At 37.6% G+C, this 20,321-nt stretch overlaps 1 protein-coding gene across 4 annotated transcripts in view; it reads right to left on the reverse strand.

Moving 5' to 3' along the window:
• Positions 1–20,321, reverse strand: part of LOC132149311 (G patch domain-containing protein 8-like) — a 53,415-nt gene that overhangs the window by 32,502 nt on the left and 592 nt on the right. The gene's annotated exons all lie outside the window — the stretch shown is intronic.

A 20,321-nucleotide genomic window follows, 5' to 3' on the forward strand; every position in this document is an offset into this window, starting at 1 on the left:
AATATAAACTAGAGACCAGTCCAAAAAAAAATAAAAAAGTCAACAAAATTGGCAGACTTTCCATTATATTTTTTTATTCTAATTTATGCACAATTTAAGCTTCACCTGAAACTTTGCATCTTGATATAAAAATGTCAAAATTCATGAAGCACAGGATCATGGCAAATGAGTACAGAAAATTGATTTAATACAAACAGAAACAGCTCAAAAGCCTGACAGTATGTAAAACTGGTTAAAGCTCTCAGCTGTTTTTGTACACCACCATTGCTCTTCGGCTCTGTGTGCTGCTACGGGGAGTCTACGCGTCCCAATGACAGGCCAATGACAAGCACACACCCACCCGCATGCAGGAAGAGCGATTTGGTCAGCCAGCCGCTAGTGTTGCTGTAGAGCAAGTTCCCCGTACTAACTTTACACAGACGTCTACCTCTTCCTGTTTACCAAGTCAGAGCGAGGATATTCAGAGAATGGCGGCGAATATAAATCCGGCACCCGCCTGCTTAAAAGCAGATCTGTGGGAGCACTTTGGTTTAAAAAAAAAGAAGGAAAGCAACGACTTGGATAAAACCGTCGCAGTTTGTAAGCTATGTGGCACTAACGTTAAATATTCCGGCAATACCACAAATTTACGAGCGCACCTAAAACGTCACCACCTGGACAAGTTTATGCTTACGGAGGACCCAAAGCAGCAGTGGCCGTGTGACCCAAAAAAAAGCTACGCTGGACATCGATGGTGGTTTTTCCCACAAGTTTCCATCTGCTTCACCAATGTCGCAGAAAATTACAGAGTCCATTGCCTACTTTATTTGTCAGGATTTGAGCACGTATTCAGTGGAAAACCCCGGCTTTAGGCACATGGTGAACGCGATGGAGCCCCGCTATCCTATTCCACCAAGGTTTGCATTCCCGGGCTGTACGCTCAGACAAGGACACAGGTTAAAGCCTCCCAGCCAATTATTGTCTGGCTGCCATGGTTTATTTTTTCTGCTGGCTAGACTGGGTACCTCATGTTCAGTGTCAAGCTAAAAAGCTTTCAAAGAAACTGTTCAGAACAGGCCACTTGCAATGTTGCACTTTATTTACTTTTCAAAGGCTTGTAAGCTACAGTTTGCACTGTTTCAATAAATGGAACTAATTTTCTCAACACATCTTTGATTAATTTTGTCCAGCATTTATTTTGAAAGCTGTCTGATGTTTTTTGAGTTTTCATTTAGATTAATTCAACCCAAGTAAATGAAACAGTCACAAGATGTCACCAAAATCACTCAAAATCATGTCCCCTTTAAATCTATCAGAAAATGATGTAAGCGTATCAAATTATATAGAATCGCATTGAATTATATCAGATCGTATCGTTGGCTGAATATCGTGATATATATCTTATCGTGAGCTGAATATCGTGTATCGTATCGTATGATTAGTGTATCACTACAGCCCTACTGTTAGGCATGAAATGGCACCTGTTCCGAGAATTTACACTCCGCACGGCACTCACATCCACACACAAAAAAAACTCCGTTAAACATCATGGGGTAGCTGTCCCGCCTTGAAAGCTTGCTTTGCGTTCACCCGAACAGCTGATGACAAGGGTCAGACTCATTATGGACTCTGTTAGGGGTGTGCACGGATAGTCGAACATTCGAATATTCGTTCTGCTCTAATTATTCGATAAATAAAAATGATATTCGAATTTCGCTATATTTTTGCTTGCCATAAAAAAAAAAAAAATCCACAATAAAACCTAATTCAGTCACTTTCTGTGATTCTCCACGGCATATTTGAAGATGTATGCAAGCAAAAAATAATTAATGAATGAATGAATGAATAAGAACTGCGGTCTTCTACAGCACTTCAAATATGCCGTGGAGAATCACAGAAAGTGACCGAATTCAAGAACATTGTTGCGGCGTCTCTCAAGCAACGAATAAACACCGCTAACTTGGAGAATGCAGTGAAAACTCCTCTTCTCGCGTCCGCCCTAGACCCTCGGCCCAAACATCTAAGGTTTCTCGATGAAAACATGAGAAAAGTAAGAAAAAAAAAAACTTTTTGAACATTATCAGAACATTTTCCTTGATGCGAGTGGTGCAGCCGCCGCCACCAATGATGAAGAGGATGCAATGCCCACGTCGGAAAAGGCTGAGCCAGTTCTTCAGCGATGATTATACAGAGAGTCCAGCCGAGACGAGTGGGAACAGTTCTTGCTGGAGCCATGTATTCCACCAGATGAGGATCCCATTCAGTGGTGAACCGAAAACATGAAGCGCTTCACAAAACTTATTTGCTTCGTACACCGTTATTTGTGAGTCCCGCCAACATTTGTGCTGTCAGAGCGCGTTTTCTCGTGGCCAGCCTTATTGTTAACAGACTAGGAGCCGACTTTCCCCCGATCATGTTTATATGCATGTGTTTCTTAACAAGAACATGTAAAACAATAGAAAAAAAGCAAAAAAGATTTGCAGACAGTTTAAAAGTTTCAAAGTTATGTGTAGGCTACGTTCTGTACAATAGCCTAATTGCTGCAGGCTGCTTTATTTACGTTTTTTCTTTGTTCACTTTAATCTGTACTTTTGTTTGTTTGCTTTTGTTTGTTTGCACGAATTGGTAAAGATTTTCAGCTACAAAACACGATGTGTAATGTGCAAGCTTATTGTGTGTTAGCTTGTTCAAAAATGGCGGAGACAATAAATGTTGCTGAAAAATAATATCTGTCTCATTAAACTTAATTTAAATAAACGAATATTCGAATATTCGTTTTTTGTGAGCTCAAATGTTCGAATGTGATATTTGTGGAAAACGCCCCCATCCTTAGAATCTGTATGATTCCGCTGCTCATCTTCTACTAATGATAATGTGAACAAGGTAGGCAGCACTCATGTATTACACAGTTCTCTAGAATACCTGACTCTGATTGGTCAGTTGATGCATCGAACAGTCAGATATGACCAATGTAGGGAACTTTCCCAATGGTTAATCGACGTCTGACGACACCGGTAAACCTGCTTTCCTTCACTTTTAAATAGCTTGCAAACGCCCATGCGCATTTTACTTTCACTTTCAAATTAGCAGCAATTCAGCATCAATTGCCTGAATGGACAACAACAAAGCAGTACAACAACGACAAACACTTATATTAAACAGAACTTTTGTAAAAAAAAAAAAAAAAAACCGAAACAAACAAAAGAAAAAAAAATACACCATGCTATAGACAAATCCGGAAAAACGCAGAAGTAAAGCAGTGCCGCCATTACTGCGTGCCTTTGCTGCTAAGGAAGTAGCAGAAGTAGCGTGTTGGTCCTGTAGGCAGCTGTAGCAGATGTTAGCTCAAGCTGTACGAAAATTTATTTTTATTTTTATTTTTTAGTACGTATGCGGTCCAGTGATGCCGGGAAGAGCGTGTTGTGTGGTTGGCTGTTTTAACAACAGCACAAAACTACAGGCCTGGAATAAAACCACTTGTGAAATTCACGAGCCTTTGTTGCACATTGACTGCCCATGTTTACGGCCATATGGATTACACAGAGTTCCTTGTCGAGCGGAGGAGTATTTATTGTTTGAATTTCTAAATAAAATTGACAGAATATGAGAGCTGAATTTTTTTTCCTATCATAAGTAACCTGCTCTGTCTGGTATGTCGGTCTCCGTGTCCTCTTTGCTTCACGATTTTTCTGTGCATGATAAAATTGATGTGTGGTGTGAGAGCATGTGAAAAGCGTTTATTGCATTTGTATTAGTTGTTTGAAGAGTAAAAAAAAAATCCATGGGTCTTAACCATAGACTGTGTTCGTAACGCAATTACAGTCGGCAAGTCGGTTGGACTAAAGGGGAAAAAATTGGCAAACAAGAATATTTTTTAAGGATGGCCTTATAGTTATTTGAAACTTGTGAAGCTTGTGAACATTAGGGCTGTCAACTTTAGTCATTTAGTCGACTAATCGGTCGATGACGTCTTGGTCGACTGACATTTATACTGGTCGACCTGTTGCATTTTTTTTTTTTTTCACCAATGAAGACATTTTCATTGATTTACTCCTTGATATTTATTCCCTTTATTACCAGTTATATATTACTGCATTCTAAATATAATTAGCCTATGTTTTATCCCAAACTTTAAATGCTTTAATTTAGACATAACAGCGCCAGAGTTTAGCGCACCACGTGAACACTCAGGAACTGTACCTGCAGCTGGCTGCACTGCTGCTTCGCGCTCAGTAAGGAATATAGGTAGGTTTTCTGTATTCATTCAGTTAGAACGCTACTTGTTTTGGCTTTTGTCGACAAAATGTCCAAGGAATTAAAATCTTTTGTCTGGCCGCATTTAAAAAAAAAAAGAAAAAACGACAAGACCGTTACTCCAATCCTCCCTGGCTGTAGGTCTCGCATCTGATTTGTGATCTTCGCTTCGAATGGAGGCATACATGACAGTTAAAGCCCATTTTATCGATGCGGACTGTAAAATGAATAGCGTTGTGTTAGAAACAAAGCAGCGCACACGGGAGAAAATGTCACTCAAGTCGCGGACGCTTACCACATTTCACCAGAGAAGCGGGTGTCAGTGGTAACGGACAACACTGTCAACATGCTCTCGGTGGAATTACTGAAGGGATCCGGTCAGTGGCCAGACGTGTGCTCCACACTTTGCAGTTAAAAAAAATCACTTAATTTTCAAAGAATTGTATAATTATTATAGTTTTATGTATTATTGATGTTTTTTCGTTGTTGTTTTATAAATACTCTATGACAATTGTTTAATAAATGTTCAATCAAAATGCAAAACATCGCGTTTTTTCACGTCTTTTTTTTTTTTTTTTAGTCGACTGATCGTTGCGCAGGACAGGACTTTGGTCGACTAAGCATTTCTTTGGTTGACTACAGCCCTAGTGAACATATTAGCAACACAGCTTGTAATGACAGCGTTCGGTTTTATTGTTGTCATAAATGAATACACTTCTTAATTACATTACATATTTTTACATTATTACATTATGTTGTCAATAATTTACCTTTATCAGTAAGTTTTGGCCACTGCCTGACATCATCTACCCAATGTTCCCTTTCACCAGACATTTTCTTTAATGAGCAGGATCCGCTTTCATTGAAATGTCATTAGAGGGCACCGGCAAGTATCACACCATCACATTTCGCAGGCACGCAGTAATGGCGGCAGGCAAGATGGCGGCGCACAGAGTTCGCGGCGGATTTGTGTATAGGCCTACTATAACAACTTAGACAAAATAAAATTAATTACAAAGTTTAAAATCAGCTAACACTGTGGAACTAAATGAATAAGAAAAAGATCTTGAAAAAAAAATTACTTACAAAATCACCTTGGATAAACAGCAAAAGTCAACAAGCTTTTCAAAATCGGAAATATCGCTAAACAGGTGCTTCTGCATTTAGTTTTGAACCAAAATCTGTGAGAAAACAAGTGAGATAAGTGTTTCAGCTTAACACTGGTAACAATGTCTACACCAACTATCGCAGCAAGCCTAGACCAATGAAAGTGGATTTCATTGCTGTCCATGGCAACATACTACTTCCATGTCACTCATGACTCCACAGACATTAAAAAACAAAACAGCTCATAAGCCCCATCATTTAAGACCATATTAGAGAAACACGCAACTCCACAGAAAAATCTCAATTAAAATCTAACTTAGCAGATAAATAACAAAAACTTATATTGTAATAATAAAGGAATCATTTACAGGAATACAGCGGTTCAGCTTGGGACAGTTTGTTTTTGTTATAAAAAAAATGGACAGTAAAGATTTTGAGGAGTCTGAGGAGACACTTCTTTGGGGCAGAAACAAAAATCTTTCAATCAACTAAAAGAGCTGACCAACAGCACCTAATGAGGACAAATAATTCCAGAAGAAAATGGGAGACAGACTGTGACACGGACACCGCTTGTCAGAGTCCTTTCTGGGAAATACATTTCAATCCGACACGTATTCTACTCTCATCCCGTCTGCTGGTAGCAAAGACATCAGCCCGGCGACAGCAGGATCAGTGACAGTTTGAGTCCAGACCCCTCAGGAGCCAGAGCTGAACACATATCAGCAAAACTTTGAAAACCACTGAGAGACTATGGCATGGGGCACAATGAAATATATCAAGTGGTCAGAAATCTAAATTGAGGATTTGCTCTAAGCAGAAAGGGTTTTAAATTAACCTAAATTTCTCAATATGCACACAAAACCCTTATTTAACTGCAGCCTAGACAGAAGCACAAAGCAGAAATGTGATGGTTTTCTGTTACGGATCAAGCAAGCAGAACATGTGGCTATCTGACTGTAAGCTGAACTCACAACCCATGTTCTGCAACTCATCTCTGAGATCCTGCACACACCTCAGGTCTGCAGCTAGAAAACACAACCAAACATGGAGCGAGAAACCACTAAAGCAAAGATAAATAATTCCACTCCATCACCCAATAAAAGACATCTCAACCTTGAGCAAGCTGCAGAATGTAATGCAGAAACAATCCACATGAAACTGCATGGTGTTATGTCCAATCTTTCAATCAACTAAATTGTTTATTTATTCTATTTTTGTCTATTTATATTTAAATTTGGGCAGTTTTATTCTCATCTTATTTTTATTGTCTGTGTGTTGTTGTCGTATCTGCATCGACTAGTGCATCGATTAATCTAACGATTAATTTTTCCAGACCGATTCGATTTCGATTATCTCCCCATTAATTGACTACTAACAATTTATACATGTTGATTTACATATCTGAATGAAAAAAACATGAATTCCTTAAGATTGCAATATATGTTTATTGCTCTTAAAATTACAAAATAAAAGACTGACTAAGAATGCATTACTTTGCACTTGTATAGAGATAGCATTCAATAAAACCTTGAAGCCTTGAAAACACATAGCTTACTGAAACAAGCTTACTGAACACATAGGGCCTAGCTTGCTGAAAAAAGGTTCTTCTTTCAGATGAAAATAACAACAACTTGATGTCTAGCATTCAATAAAAAAGTTCACCCAAAATACTTGTTTAGAGCAATTGAAAGAATACAGTAACCAATGTAAACTTTAGGGCTTTAAGCTAATACAGAGAGTGCTTTTCCAAAAAATAAAAAATAAAAATTAACCGTGGGAGCCAGCAGCCTGTCATGGAGAAAAAAAAAATCTCCGAGTGCTCCACGTGAAACTTTGGCATTCCGCCCTTTTTCTATCGTGTCTAATGATTTTGGTTAATATGCACGAGGGAGAGAGAGAGAGAGAGAGAGAGCGAGAGAGAGAGAGCAAGACATCGCTCGTGTAGTTTGAAGACTGTGAGTGCGCGAGCTCGCATGAAACTTGGGTGTTTCGCCCTTTTTCTATCGTGTTTAATGATTTTGATTAATATGCACGAGGGAGAGAGAGAGCAAGAAGCGCTCGTGTTGTTTGAAGACTGTGAGTGCGCGCGCACAGCCGGGGCTCTCTCTCGTACGCGCCCTGTCAGGCGCAGCACAGTCATTCTATTCTACATCACTCACCGATCAAATAAGGCTTTGACAGCCGCCAAAAAAAAAGATCAATGCAGAAAAACCCCTGGATTGGTTATATAACGTTGGACAGAATGTTGATCCGGCCATCGCGTATATTCAGCGCACATAAGGTAAATGTTATAGCAAACGTTTTTTAGAGAAATAAAAACAGGTCGACGAATCAATGTGCATATTTTGCCTGTATGTTCTGCATAAAACAAAATATTTAAATAATCATACCTCATGAATAAAGATGGACCAAAGTTATAAAGGCGAAGCAACAAACAGACAATACAGACCCCTCCATCAAGACCTGAAAGTAAAGTAAACAGACTAGCACATTGGTATGCTGAGTGCTAAACACAGTCAGCAAGAGGCATTGCTGTTTAAAGATAGACATACTCTATGCAGGTAAACACACAAAGCATCTGAATTCACGATGCATTGCGTAGACTAAGACAGAGACCCAAGAGAAAATGACCACAGTAGTTATGCATTTCGGAAAGTGACAACGGACTGTGACAGCATTTGCAACAAAATATGAATTTGCAAGTGAAGTTTTTGCTGAGGTCGCCACTAGCGACTAAAGAAATGTACATGGTATGATTTAAAAATTAGCATGTAATGACTTTTTCCTGCTTGTTTTGTGAAAACATCTTTTTTATGTTGATGTAATAAACTGAGACAAAGTGCATCAAAATTTTTGGAAGAAAACTCTGCCGAACAGCAGCGTTGACAGCACACCTGTTAAAAGCAGCTCCAGTTGTGGCGGCATGAGAGAGCAGAAACATGCAAAGTAAAAGTGAAGAAAAGCAGTGTCTATTTAGTGTTCACCTTGAACAAACTACAACAGGTAAAGCTGTCAGCTGTGTGGCCATTTACAATATACAGGCTCTTTTAATTGTGATGATTTTGGCTCACATTTAACAAAAACTCACCAATTCACTTCAACAAATTAGAATATGGTGACATGCCAATCAGCAAATCAATGCAAAACACCAGCAAAGGTTTCCTGAGCCTTCAAAATGGTCTCTGACAATCATTGACACCTTTCACAAAAATGAATTGCCAATAAGCTGGCTGTTCACAGAGCGATGTATCCAAGCATGTTAACAGAAAGTTGAGTGGAACAAAAAAGTGTGGAAGAAAAAGATGCACAACCAAACTGAAACAACCGCAGCCTTATGAGGATTGTCAAGCAAACTGGATTCAAGAATTTTAAAGAACTTCACAAGGAATGCTCTGAGACTGGGGTCAAGACTTCTTACTTGGGCTAATGACAAGAAGAACTGGACTGTTGCCATTGGTCCAAAGTCCTTTTTTCAGATGATAGCAAGTTTTGCATTTCATTTGGAAACCAAGGTTCTAGAGTCAGGAGGAAGGGTGGAGAAGCTCATAGCCCAGGTTGCGTAAAGTCCAGTGTTAAGTTTCCACAGTCTTGTGATGATTTGCGGTGCAATGTCATCTGCCGAAAACCAAAGTCACTGCACCCATTTACCAAGAAATCTTGGAGCACTACATGCTTCCTTCTGCTGACCAGCTTTTTGAAGATGCTGATTTCATTTTCCAGCAGGATTTGGCACCTACCCACACTCCCAAAAGCACCAAAAGTTGTTTAAATGACCATGGTGTTGTTGTGCTTGACTGGTCAGCAAACTCACCAGACCTGAACCCCATAGAGAATCTATGGGCTATTGTCAAGAGGAAGATGAGAAACAAGAGACCAAAAAAATGCAGATGAGCTGAAGGTCACTGTCAAAGATACCTGGGCTTCCAGACCACCTCAGCAGTGCCACAAACTGATCACCTCCAGACTGAGGCAGTAATTAAAGCAAAAGGAGCCCCTACCAAGTATTGAGTACATGTAGAGTAAATTAACATACGTAACAATTCACTAAATGTTTTTTTTAATTGGTTTTATGAAGTATTCTAATTTGTTGAAGTGAATTGGTGGGTTTTTGTTAAATGTGAGCCCAGTGGCGGATCTAGAAAATTTTGCATGGAGGGGCAAAGGGGTGGCAAGAGGTCTTGGCAGGGTGGCAGGGTGGCAGGGGTACATGGAATCCCTATATATGAATTGCTTTAAAAAAAAAAACACAAAAACACTTTTAAACTACAGTAGTTATTGTTTAATCATGCCCTTACACACTACAACGTTTTTTTAATTCACAACACACACACCAGTTATGTTTAGACTACTTAATTCTATTGTATTTGTTATTTCCCCAGTTGTAACCTGGTTTCATTGCTGTGATATCTGAGAGGAATTGGATTTAATAGGACTGCTTAGGCTTAGCTAATCAAATGATCGATCTCCTAACTGGCACTGTATTGTGTGTTGTAACGTAACAGCCCAAACTAAAATTGGGTATTTTTATTTAAAGTAATTAATTAATTATTAAAGCGATTTAAGGGAATAAAGAAAAAGAAAGGCTTGTTGTATTAGTGAAATAATTGTAACTATTTGCAACTAAAATTTTATTTTTAATTTACATAAATGAATCAAGGAAATTATAGCATATTTTCAATTCAAAAAGGCAAAATTTAATAAATAAAAAAAGTTGAACTTTTCTATTGTAAAACAGTCAAATATTAAATTATCTACTTACATTTTACCAGGCATTTGTTAACTTATTTAATAATTTTGACATTGATGAGCTAGACTGCTGAACTTTTAGTCTTCCTAACAACAAACAGAGCGTTGCGTAATGTAGTGCATCGGAGCAGCATCAATAATAATATCAAGTGAATCTCTTATCTGCATCTTAAGTTTATTGCCAATAATAATGACAGGTTTGCGAACGTGAACTCGGTGAGCTCACGCAAAACACATCTTCAGCACAGCGACTCATTTAATCGCCTCTGACTGGCCGATGTGATCAACAGACATGTCTTTGATTGGCTACAATGCTCAACCTTGCAAAAGCACGTCAAAAGTACCGTTAATGCAAAGGGAAAAATATAAATGAAAATGTAATATGCACTGTTCATGATTAGTTAATCGCGGCCGCTGTAATCTTATTCACATTTGTTTTTCTGATGAATTGTTTTGCTCTGTGAGAAAGACAATTTAACAAAATATTCGGGGCTTTACTAAAAACTTTCGGGGCTTAAGCCCCATTAGCCCAGCCCTAGCGCTGCCCCTCAATATTCTATATTTTTTATTAAGCTGTTCTTGTCTTTACTAAAATCAAAATCAGGCTAATCAAAGAGAAGAGTGCTCTTACAAATCACGAGGGAGCGATTTGACCGCTGAACGTAATAGACTCGCTGTTTTTGCTGATGCTGAATCGTCTTTAGCATACAATACATTCATTACAAATGTAACTAAGTTAAACGTGTGTTTAAACTACACCTGGGGAAACTCACTTCACCTTCAGAGGATCTGTCTGGGGCAGCTCAGTCTCTGGTTGCAGGGCCACCGCACCGAAGCAGACTCGCTGTGTGTATGAGCCAGACTGAGCGAACGCCGCTCTGCACGTTTGAATCAGGGACGTAACTAAGTATTTGAGGGGCAGGGGGGGGGAGGGCGAATAATACATTTAAAATTAAAAATAAATTGTTCACTTTTGGTAAATGTATTGGACATAGTGGTGGGTTGTTTTTGGATCATTAAAGTTAGGGGGGCAGCTGGGGGGGTAGATCCGCCCATGTGTGAGCCAAACTCATCACTAGGGCTGTGACGGTGGCTGATTTTTACCACCGCGGTAGTCATGGACCAACAACCGCCGGTGGCGCGGTGTTTGAAAAAAATAAAATAAAATTATATATATATTAGTGTCAAAATTTGCTCGTTAACCAAGGCGATAATTTTTTCCACTTCACTTTATTATCAGGTGCAAGTTAAGCGAGCGCGGACGGTCCTGTGCTCAAAGGCGGTGCGCGCTTCCTTTGTGCGTATCCTTTCATATCAAACTGTGAAATAAACTATGTGCAAGCAGTGTCGTGGTCAGTTAATTCATGGAATTACCAAAAAAGGTGATTAAAGCTGACTTAAACTGTGCATGCATGTGATATATTTTATATATATTATATACAGGATATATTTATATGCACGTCTAGAAATCAGCCCAGCACTGTCTCACTCATCTAACACATCCTATTTAACTTGTCAGTTCGTGTTTATTTGAGCACTTCTGTCAGTGAACGCTGCCTGCAAAACACTAAAATAAATATCAAAGAAATAATGTTTATTTAGGCTACAAGAAAGTAGCCTAAATAAGAAAGTTAAATACACCCTAACGGACGCGAGCGACGCAACACGAGAAAATACTCATTATAATCAGTGATGCTACACTGGATGCAGCACAACACGACATGATAAATCCCCGTCCGGTCTGTGATGTAGGCTACTGACACAGAGTTCAAATGTCCTGTATAGATACTAGACAGACTAAACCTGTCGCAACGCGGTTGTTGCGTCTGGTTTACTTTTCCGCCACCAAGCAAGCTCAGTAACTCCTCATCTGCACGTGCTCTCTTTGAAATAGGAATCGTTGCCATATTTCTTGTTACCATCTTTTATTTATCGCTGTCTCGTTTGTATTTGGCCAGTTTGGAGAAAGCCTCACCAAACCTTACCAGCCAGCGTTTGCGATCACGAGAACTTGTGTAAATGCTGATGGGTGACATGAATGCAGATGACTCCAGATCGGTGATGTGGTATTTGCTTTCCCAACAAGATCCATCGCCCAACACTAAATTAATTTGTTGAATGTATAAACTGTATTTTCCCGCGCTCAAATCTGCCAATCTAAAGGAAACGCTGTGTTTGAGGTAATTTGTTAATTACCATAGACTTAGAATTTGCAACTATTACAGTTATTACACTTATATACAAAACTTTGTATTATGTTTGTGACGTCACGTGCACTACCGCCGGTGGCAGTAGACAACCGCGGTAGCAACCGACCACCGCGGTGACGCGGTTGTCACGGCAACCGTCACAGCCCTACTCATCACAATTAAAAGAACCAAAGACTTAAACTACTTCAGTCTGTGTGCATTGAATTTATTGAATACATGAGTTTTACAATTTGAGTTGAATTACTGAAATAAATGAACTTTTCCTCTACATTCTAATTTATTGAAAAGCACCTGTATTAATAATAATAAGTTAATAATCATTACTACTTCTTGTTTTCAATATCTTCAGTCTAAGTGCTGTGTTCTGTTAATGCGTGAACTTCATATTATTGATAGTGCATCCAATAATCACAATATGCTTTGTGCTTTTTTTCATTTTACTAAAAGTATCAGATTTAAAATTCTGCCAAATTCATAAACCAATCTTCGTGAATGAATTCAGTTATCAAATTGGAAAAGACACTTAGTTCCCAATTTAACTGAACCATAGTTCCCAGGACATCTAAAAGATGGATTAAAATGCTGATAAAGACAAGAAAAAGTGAGACAAACACATTGCCATTATTACTGAAATGTTAAAGTGTTAAAATAATAATAATACAACATATTTATTCTATGGCACATATAAAAATAATTTGACATCTAATTTTGTTTATATAGGAGCCAATGGCTCCTTAATTGTTTTTTTGTTTTTGTCTGGAGCCTGTGTTCTTGTTAAATAAAAGTACCTAAATCTCGCTGACTTTAAACTTCTGATCAACAACAAGGCTGAAAAAACTAATAAAAAAAAACTAATAAACTAAAAAAAAAAAAAAAACCAGAGTGTCCAAACACCATCCACCATACTCCGGACTGCATCTTGAATTATGGGTGGCACTTCCGGTTTGGGGAACTTCCATTCAAGGAGACTGAAACAAATCATTTCAAATCAAAATAAAACTAATCCGTCTGTTTGACTGAATGAGCTGTCGATTTTCCTTCATGTTTCATTTTCAGACATCATGAGAATAACGTAACGCTTGGTATTTTAACGTGACATGTTATAACAAGAAGATCCATGGCAAGGGCTTTTCAGTCGCTGCATTATTTTCCTCATATTTATTTTCTTTTTCCCCTTTGCATTCCACTGTAATAGTATGAAAAAGGACAACAAATACTGCACATTTGTGGTCTGTTCTCTCGATTTAACTTACGATATATTTCCCATTAATAATTCACTGGAATGCACAAAATCTTTTCAGCTTTGTTTATTTTTATAGGTAAATAGGGTAAACGTACCTATTCAGCTCACGCACCCATTAAGCACACTTCCATATTTGAGCTCAAATTAGAAAAAGAAAACAATGTATTATTGTACTTGGATGTCTTAACAACTCGATGTGTTTGTAGCCACAAACATCCTGTAATTTCAAGTTAGTCAGATCATTGCACACTGAGATATGAGTCTCTATGTGTCCGCACTGTCTGGTGGCAATTTTGAAAGCTGTCTGAGAACTTTGAACAAAAGAGTAGCCCCTTAAATGTGCATTTTTTTATATTTAAGCCTTTATTTTGGGTAAGTTTCACTACTTATTGTAAAATTAAGAGAAGGCAATGTATGTTACGTAGGCCTAATACAGATTCATACTAAAGTGACATTTTACCCGTCCGCTATTCCGGTGCAAACAATTGCGCTTTTGAGGTTAATGGTCTGTTGAAAGTATCTTGATTATGCTTTTATACTTTAAGATGCCATTTTAATGTTCGATGGTTGAAGGGTGATTAGAATAATGTCATCTCCATGTACCCAGTTATAAAAAATAAAATAAAAAATAGAGCGAGCCTTTCACTGATTGTTTACATCTTAAATGGAAGTTACTCCCATAATTCACACAAAGCACCATGGGGCGTAGGAATAAGGTGGATGTTTGATGGGTTTTTTTAATGGGATTTTGGTTAAATCCTCTAAAATAAGATCTGTGGTTAACACAAGCTCAAGATAGTTTCACGTTTTATTCTATGACATAAATCACACCAATTACACCCCACTTGTGATTTTTTTAAGCTGTGGCATTTCTTTAAAGTTTCTAAATGGCACTACGGGCGTTGTTGATGTTAGATATCATGACGCTGAACAGTTTATCAATTTATAGTATTTTCCAACTACAGTACTTTCAAATTTGTAATACAATTAATTGTAGAATAATCCATCCACATGCCCGAAATCTTTGAATGGAAGCCTTTGAATGGAAGATGCTTACGTTATCGCTTTCCTACTGATGTAAAGCCCCATTCACACCACCAGCTACAGAGCAACATAATCCCATGCATTTTCAAAGAAGAGCTGGCGACTTCCGGCGACACGAGCGACAGTGACCGTTGGTGACGGAATTTTGGTGTGTCAAGTAGTGGTCGACCGAATTATATCCCCAAGGCCGACAAGTTTTTTTGGTTGGCCGATGTGTTTGAGGACTTTTATTTTGATGGCACTGAGAGCGACAGCGCCTGAGTTGTCTTTTACAGTTGTCTTTAACAGATCTGTCTAACACGGATAGAAATCGGTCTAATGATCAAATAGAACGGTTAAACAAAGGAATTAATGTATACTGAAAGTATTATAATGATTGCTTTTATATTAGACTTATTAGTAATAGAAAGACAAAAATTATAATACTTTCTTGTTTGCCGTCAACATTAAGCAAATACGCATTTATATCATTTAAACAAATCTTTGAATGACTAATTAACATTTAATATCAGAAACCTTGCAAACTTATTCGAATGCAACTGTGAAATCTGTGTATCCAGCGTGTTCGTGTGTTCTCTGTGTGATGGTCGATCCGTGTGAATTGAATGCTTTAAACTTTGAACCAGTGCTTTAAGTGGGCCGGTACGCACCGGTACTCAGTACCGCCACTTCCAAATATAGCTCTTGAGCGTTCCGCCACCTAGGGCTGAAACGATTCCTTGAGTAATTCGATTACAAAAAATGATCGAGGCAAATTCCTCGAAGCCTCTTTTAATTTATTTTAAATCTCACGTCAGGTTCTTTCGCAATTATTTTTTTTATGTGACAACGCGGTAACGTCACCCAGAAAGCAGAAGGAGACACAAGCGCTGCTTCCGAAATCACATACTGCAAGGAGTCAGCAGTGTTTTGATTTGAGGGCGCAGGGATTAAATATGAATCCTGCATGTTCTGCGTGTCTGTGTTAATGAATGGAGCAAAAGCGCGTCTTCATTCATTAAATACACGGAAGCGTGCGTGACGCTTCGGTGATTTCAGCGTCTGCTGTCTCACCAAATAAGGACTTGAACACACGAACAACATCTCCAGAACTGCCCTGACAGTCACTTCATGAGCATTTGACCGTTTGATTTGAGTAAAACTAGCGTCACATCACATACACAGAACTGTAAAGGTACGCCAACCCGTCAAAATAAAAGTCCGGTTAAAGATTATTGTTCAGCAGAATACATAGCCTACTACTAAAAAAAAGAATCCAACATTATTTTTTTTAAGGTTTAATCGAACAACATTTCTTCCATGTTTTATTTTTAATAGTAAATCCCCTTTGTTTACAAAAAAGTTAAGTTAATTTTCAATAATTAAAAGATAAATTAAATTAATGTTGTATGTGTTTAATGTTTAATGTGTATCTCAGAAAATGCTTTATTTAAAACCCCAACTGAATGGCACTTAAATGCACTTAATTCATCTGTCAACTTTATTGTCATTGTTCACAGTACAAGTACAGACAGAGAAACAATGGGTAATAATTAAATGTTTATTTTTGATGTATGCATTGTATTCTATGCATTAAAAAAAATATATATTTTTTTTCTAAAAAAGGAAACTTAGTTGTTAATTTTAAGAGACCCAGGAGTCTTATTTTCTCTTGCATAATTAATATTGCACTTTAATTAAGCAAAAACACATTTTATCTGATTATTCGATTAATTTTTGGTAGAATACTCGATTATTAAAATATTCGATAGCTACAGCCCTACCGCGACCTCTCCGTGCGCCCAGAACGTGCTTTTAGCGTACCGGTACGCTCATTTGGACATCTGTTTTAATAGAGGTTTTAATCTTTTGCCACCGCTGCCGCTTTTCAGAGCGCCCTTCACAATGCAAGCCTCCTAATTAGTCTCACCGAGAGCAGAGACTACATTACCCATACAACCTTGAGTTTCCAATGAAAAGAGCATGCATCGCTTTTGCCGCAGTCAGTCAACAACTCAACGTGGCCGGAGAGAGTGTGTGAAATGCGCACACTCGACTCTGTAATAATTCAAATACAGTGAACAACATTTAATATGCTCTCCCGGCTTCAAATTCAGAGCACTAGAACAACACGGTCAGAATCAGATGACTCGCTGGCTGACACCCCACCAAGCCTGAATGATATCACTGCAGGTCAGACGCAAGCTAATGAAGTAATGCAGTAGCTATTTCAGGAAGGGTGACCAGACATCCCGAAAAATTCGGGACAGTCCCGAAATCTAAACTGTTGTCCCAAATCCCGAATCTGGCCCTAATTCTCCCGAAAATTATACTAAAGCAAAATCTTGAGTAGTTATTGTCTGACAAACATTAAAAACTGTCTGCGGAGGTTGATTCGTCCTGCAACCAGCCCCCGCCGGCTGCTCATTGGCTGCAGCATCTTTTTTCTAAGTTCAAAAAAAATACCGTAGGCGGCTAGGCACGAATTTAGATATTCATTATCTAATTAATCTATATGCACAAAGACAACACGACCTTTTTGTCCCTTTTTTTGTTTTAAAGCTTGATGAAGAGAGCGCAAGTTGCTGCAGCTGCGAGGAGGAAAGTGATGCACGCGTAGAGGAGTGATTGACAGTTCGCGGCACTGTGTACAAAAAATACTCCGTTACACAATTATTTCATTATTTTCGTTTAAGCTTATTAGCGTTAGCGTTACAGAAAGGTCTGATTTACGCACTGTTACAACAGTCATTGTTTTTTTTTTTTTTTTTTTTTTTTACAATGACATTTGAGTTCATGATTTTAATGTTGTTGTTTCTTGAGAGAGAGGCTATAATAGAGTACCGGCACCCCTTTTGGGCCACTTAAAGCACTGCTTTGAACTCATGATTTCAAATTATGCTGCGCTTTATGCATTTGCCCACAGTCATATTCATGTCATTTTCACTGTGTGATGTATGAAAAATGAGTTTTACCCTGGCTTTATTTGAAAAATATGATTCCCAGTGCACACAAACTTCCCAGAATACTGAGTGCCATGTTGATTACAGTGTTTACTTCCTTTTTATTATATTTGTATTAAATATTTATTTGTGAAAAATACCTTGTCATCTAAAGTATGTTTATTTTACACATTTATTGTTTAATCCATTGTCAAATGATTTCAAATTTCTTAAATATTAATGTAGCTATTGCTCATTGTGAATTTTAATGCATTAACTAAAGTTAACTAATGAAGTCTTATTGTAAAGTGATACCTATGGGTCTTTATAGTTCTTTTGCACTTTAATCTGTGTAAAACTTTTAACTTTATATATTTTTCTGTATTGCTTTATTGTATTTGAATGTTCAGTTATTTTTGTTATAAGACAAATGTTATTTAACCTGTTATACTGTATTAAAACCTTTTTTTTTTAAATTACATTTTAATACCGTGATAAAAGCATTAGCAATTAATCGCAACAGGAAAATCTGATACCGGCATATCGCTACACCTAATTATTGCAGTCTTAGATATGTGTGCTCCTATCAATATTAAATTATTAAATGTTATATACTAATGTTTATTCATGTTTTGAATTGGCTTTTATTTTAATGTTTTCAAGGTTTCATTGTAATTTACATTAACTTTTTGGTCATTTCATATGTGCTTTAGTTTTTTTTTTTTTTTACTACTTACACATTAATTTGTTTCATTTCGGTTTTAGTTTACATCCAGTTTTGTATTTATTCCTTTTGTTTTTATATGAATAATAAAGGTTAATCTTTCATGAAACTAATTTGGCATATTTTGTATTGTGCCCCAGATGAGCAGACAGGAAGCCCAGTGCACATTCCCAGACCTGTAGCTGTATCTGTAAATTCATGTTTAAAGGTTGACAATTATAATATATCATTTTTATTTTTTACTAATTTATTTTTTAAACATTTTAAGAAACAGTCTGCTATAGTACATTCTGTTTCTGCTTCTGGTTAGCTCGAAGTACAAACCCTCTTTGTGCTATTATACCACTGCTTCTCACATTTGGGGGTATTTGGATAACCAGTTGAAAAATAGAGAAATAAACAAATAAAATCAGGAGAAAATATAGGCTATAAACTAAACAAATGTGAAAAAATAGTTACTGTTGGGAAAGTAACCATTTGCTGATGCAATTGGCCTGAAATTGATTTTCCCCCACTAAAATTCAACTTGATCCTTTTTTATTATATTAACCTATAATTTCAAATGATTGTTCATCTTGTTTAAGTTTTAAAAAAAATATATATAAATTCAGTTGAACACATTCAATGTAACTATTATAACTTTGTCCACTCTTCCTGACAGCACTTGATAGACTTGTCACTCATGCTAGCCCTGAGTGACAACACAGATAAGTAGACCAGCGCGCAGCCTGCAGTGCTCTACATGCCCAGAGTTTATAGCGATTCTTGCCCCTGTCTATGCTTTTTCTGTCATCTGAAAAATGACATGAGACTGGAAACTGACAAGAGCCATAGTTAGGGTTTCACACTTCAGAGAGGCTGTACTTCAGGGGAACGCATGCACGCTACACAATCATTCAATTATGCATCATGATAATAATCTTTAGGCACCAAATATAAATACAAAACTTTTAAAACAACTGTAAAGCAACATAAAAATGGTTTCTTCCCCAAATGAAAACTATTCAAAATAGTATTTTTTTTCATTACTTATTAAATCTGTATTCAATTCATCCACAGAGTAAATCTTTATTTTGGCATACGTTTCTAAAATTAGTTTGATAAAGTGAAGTTGAAGGTGAGCGACCATGGTGTAGTTTGTTTATAGCCTAACTTTGTTTTGTGAAAATTATCTTGAGCAAAACGTGCAAGTATCATGAACTATGGCTGAACACAGAGCTTATTTTTTTCCGATAATCCAAAAGCCTATGGAAAAATTATAATGGGTTTTGTCGAGTGTACCAGTGTGATCCCAACAGCCGATAGGCCTGTGTCGTAGTTCCAGCACTCTGTTATCAATTGTTTAAAGAATAAACAAATGCTGTTAATTCTGTTGAAGGCCCCTGACAAATTGCCAAGGCAAAGCTCTCAGTTGTCTGCTGACCCTAATCTAGACTAAGGGCTTCACACAGTTCGTAGGCACTCTAATAAAAGCCTGTTTGTTCCTGTCAGCACTCCACGCACAGCTCAACTGGGTGGTTTTAGAAACCCTTCTTTCAGATGGGGGCTGGACAACTTCTTTGACAACATGGACCATCTGCCTACACATCAGTGCAGGACAAAACTATCCCAGCCTCTAGATAAATCAACAGAAATCCTTCCCAGAAGGACCATAAAGAATTATATTAAGAAACCCTCTGACATGGTTTGTCAAGACAAAAACAACATTCCTCCTTACATTGCCAAAGAAGGTCTACAGCACAGTTTCTCAAGAGATGCACAGAAAATCTTACACGCATCCCTCAATAAAAAAAACTATTTTAATCATGACATGGCAAAACTCAACTGACCAAAGAGATGCCAGATCTGACATCAGCAAATAAACAACGGATCTCTCTCATCATGCATCAATGCTACAGACCTTGCAAACTGACAGGCAAGTAGTCTTTATATCAGCTGGCCTTACTTGCAAATCAGGTATGCAAAATACAGCACAAACATGCCATTGTGCAAGACGAGAATCAGTCCGAGTCAAAAAAACAAAAAAAACAAAACAATGCCTGTATTATTCACATATATCAAGGCTAACGTCTTAGCAAAGTTAAAGCGCAGTT

The sequence above is a fragment of the Carassius carassius genome, chromosome 9 (genome assembly GCF_963082965.1).
Source record: "Carassius carassius chromosome 9, fCarCar2.1, whole genome shotgun sequence".
NCBI classification, from domain to species: Eukaryota; Metazoa; Chordata; class Actinopteri; order Cypriniformes; family Cyprinidae; genus Carassius; species Carassius carassius.